We start from the raw sequence: 4,109 nt of genomic DNA on the forward strand, positions 1-4,109 counted from the left end.
ACCTCTGCAGATGCCACTCACTAAATAAATGAATAAAAACACCTGGATATCAGAAGAACAGAGGGAGGGAGAAAACTGCACAGCAGGCACTTACCCGTCTGATGTCGTACACACGGCGGATTCTCCTCTCGCTCTGTTATTAGCATGGTTGTTAAGCGAATCTATTTTCCCTATTGACTTTGTTTGTCACAGGTCACAAAAGGTGATTGCATGATCCCAGGATACTGAAACCGTCATAAATGTGAGATGCCAGATGCTTAAGTATCTGAATTTTGATCCCGAGACCAAAATCGGGATGCTGCAATGGTCATAAATCCCTTCAAACATTGAACAGTCACTAAACTGTTGTAAATTGAGGATTATCTGTATAACATCTATCCCATTGTGACTCTGTGGGGCCGTATTATGGCGATTTTATCATGGTTTTACAATAACCATCTTTTATCTGGATGCAGAAGAACGGAGGAATGGAGACAACCACACGCCAGGCGCTTACCCGTCTGATGTCATACATGGCGGATTCTCCTCTCGCTCTGTCGCGGCATGCCAGAATGACGCGGGCGCCTCTCCGGGCCAGATCCACCGCCGTGGCCTTCCCGATCCCGGTACTCCCACCTAGGAAAGGGCAGAGAAAGGATTCACCGAGATCGCCCAGCCTTTGACGGGGATCCAGGAGCTGGGTCTGTATTCATGCTTGTAGTTGTTATGGTGTCACACGGTGAAGCATTTCTCTGGCAGGGTTTCCCAACCTTGGCAACTCCCAGAATTAAACTTAAGCAACATCTTAGAATTGCACAGGTTGAGATACGGTGGCTTAGCAGGGCACGATTTTCACGACCGTTCCAGAGCAGTCTTGCATCAGCAAAGAAGAATGGATTAAAATTACTCGGGGGAAATACAGGGGGTCCTTGACTTACAACCATTCATTTAGTGAGAGTTCAAAATTACAGTGGGGCTGAAAAGGTGATTTATAACTGTTTTTCAATTCACAATCCTTGCAGCATCCACAAGGCTTTTGAAAAGGTCGCTTTGCACTGAGATGGGTGGTAAATGAAAACAATAATAAAAAAATGGAAAGCATTTCTAAAAATGGGATGCAGTGCTTCTGTCTGACCAGAGGATGGCGCACGTCTCCCAACACTGGCTCTGCAGAATGTCACTTTACTAACACAAGTTGCAAAATAATTTGAAGCTCAATCGTTGCATGCATGTACGGGTGAGAGTAGCTAAGTAAACTTGAGAGACCGCCTACTGCCAATTACCTCTACACGACCTATTAGATCTCACCGGTTAGGCCTCCTCCGAGTCCCATCTGCCGGTCAATGTCGACTGGCAACTACGCGGAGGAGAGCCTTCTCGGTGGCAGCTCCGACCCTGTGGAACGATCTCCCCGTGGAAATTCGTACCCTCACCACCCTCCAGACCTTCCGCACAGCCCTCAGAACCTGGCTATCCCGTCAGGCCTGGGGTTAAGATTACAACCCGCCCGAATAGTATGAATGTTGTGTTTTAATTATGTATTTGTCTTATATGTTAAAAGTTTGTCTCCCCCCCCCCTTTTTAAGTTGTAAGCCGCCCTGAGTCCCCCCAGGGAAAAGGCGGCATATAAATAAACTTTAAACTAAACTAAACTATAAATAAATAAACTTTAAACTAATCCTCCTTCGTGTCTGGTATAGTACAGGAACCAAACAGGTACAGACTCCAAGGGATACTTAGGGCTTCAGAAATAACGACTGCATCCAGCCTGCCTTTCAGGGGAGGATTGTGTACTGTGTGGGTCAGAAGGGCTGTGAAAATATCACATCCTGGACATAAACAGTTTCAACTCCTCCTCTCAAGATGGCGCTAGAGGGCATTGCATCCCAAAACAACTAGACACAAGAACACTTTCCCCCCCTCAAGACATTAGAACAGTATTATGCAGGCATTTCAGGCAATTGTGCAAAAATGCTGCAAATTAAGTATGCGTTCAGAAAAAGAAGGGATTTACAACCATTTTGTTTAGTAACTGTTTGACGTTACAACAGCACTGAAAGAAAATAGCAATAGCAATAGCCCTTAGACTTATATACTGCTTTACAGTGCTTTACAGCCCTCTCTAAGCGGTCTCTACAGAGTCAGCCTCTTGCCCCCAACAATCTGGGTCTTCATTTTACAGACCTCGGAAGGACGGAAGGCTGAGTCAACCTTTGAGCCGGTCAGGATCAAAGTGCCAAACTGCAAGCAGGCAGCAGAAGTAGCCTCATGGCTTATGACTTACGATTGGTCCTTCCACTTACTGCTCTTAGAGCATCTCCAGAGTCACGCGCAGGGCCGGATTTCCCTATAGGCTAACTAGGCTTCAGCCTAGAGCCTCAAGATCAAGAGGGGCCTACATTCAAATTGTTAGCAAAATTAAAATTACACTATTCTAAAAACAGTGAACACCAAAACACTGAACCGAAAATAAGGAGAAATTCTATGCATATGACTAATAAACAAACATAAAAATGTATTGGTTAAGCCTCCCAACGGAGGGCGGCTCTGCTCTGCGGCAAAGACAGCGAGGCCAGCGCCGCGGCAGTTGGGGAGCCCGCCCATGTTCCTGGCACCGGCAGTCGGGCGAGAGGTGCAGCCGCTCCCAGTAGCCGCCCCGTCGACGCGGAGCCCACCAGCGGCCAGGTAGGTGAGGGCGAGGGGGCCGAGCCGGGCAGCTGAGCGCAGCAGGGGAGGCGGCTGGCCTGGCTGCCTTTGCCGCAGAGCAGAGCCGCCCTCCGTCGGGAGGCCAGCTATATATATTGATATATATCACAATAATGATGTATTTTATTGTCTCTCATGCAATTTACAAACTTAAAAATGGGAGGTGAAAGGGCCTCATAAGTGGAATAGCCTAAGGCCTCTTTTCATCTAAATCCGGCCTTGGTCACGCGATCAGAATTCAGACCATGGTGTTTACGGCAGTTCGAGCATCCAGGAGTCAGGTGGCCACGGTTTGCAACTTTGCCAGCTGGCTTCCAACAAGCAAAGTCCAAGGGAGAAACAGATTTGTGTGATTCACTTAACAACTGCCGTGATTTACTTAACAACCGTAAGAAAAAATTCCAGGGATACAAGGCGAGAAATTAACCTCATCTTGATTTTCTTTAGTACAGGAAGGATCAAAGTGGGTGACTTTGGCCCAATCGCCAGGAGACGGTGAGTTCCAGTCCCTTTAGCCTGGCTTTCACGCCTAAGGCAGGACTAGAACTCGCCACCTCCTGTTTTCAATCCTGGTGCTTTCGCCACGAAACCAAACTTTCCTGTTTCTGGTGTAACTGTTCTTGGCATCAGGGATTATTTCAGTAACTGAACTGGAATCTGCCAGCTGGCAACTGTCACCCCTGATCCTGGATCTTGGCTTCCTTTTGTGGGAGCGTTGAACGTGCTGCTTGAGCCTCCAGCCTCTCTCCGAGGGCCGAGCTGGCTCTTCTGCGTCCTCAGCTTCTCCTCCTCCGAACAGCCCCCCCCCCCCGGCTTCTCTCCATCCCAAGTGGGAGGAGGAGGAGGAGGAGGAGGAGGAGAGCTTTGAGGTGGCCAAAGCAGAGCCAGGGATGAAGGGAAGGGAATGAGCTGGTCTCCAGCCCCTCCTATGCCAATCAACTGGCACCCACCTCTAAGGAGAAGCAACAGGCTGGCACGAGGGCAGCCTTCCAGCATTGGAGGGGCTGCGCCAAAGAAGAGGGCCTGGATGGGGCAGAAACCCCCGCGGAGAAACCTTTCCACTCGCGTCTCCCTTTCACCTTCGCGCTGTCTACCTTCCTTCACTGCTTCCCTCCTTCTCCTTCCCATCTCCCTCCCTCTTTCCTTCCTTCCTTTCCTTCCTTCCTTCCTTTCTTCTTACCTATCTACCTTCCTTCAATGTTTCCCTCCTTTTCTTTCCCATCTCCCTCCCTCTTTCCTTCCTTCCTTCCTTCCTTCCTTCCTTCTTACCTATCTGCCTTCCTTCACTACTTCCCTCCTTCCCATCTCTTCCCTCCCTCCCTCCCTCTTTCCTTCCTTGTCAGCCAGGAGGCGGGGGCAGAGAGTGGCGTGGCTTTCCCACGCGGGGGCGGGAGGCAGGAGGCGGGGCTGGGCGGGGGCATCGC

The sequence above is a fragment of the Thamnophis sirtalis genome, unplaced genomic scaffold (assembly GCF_051295495.1).
Source record: "Thamnophis sirtalis isolate CommonGarterSnake01/CBP01778 unplaced genomic scaffold, rThaSir2_p1.2 scaffold_17, whole genome shotgun sequence".
Taxonomy (NCBI): Eukaryota; Metazoa; Chordata; class Lepidosauria; order Squamata; family Natricidae; genus Thamnophis; species Thamnophis sirtalis.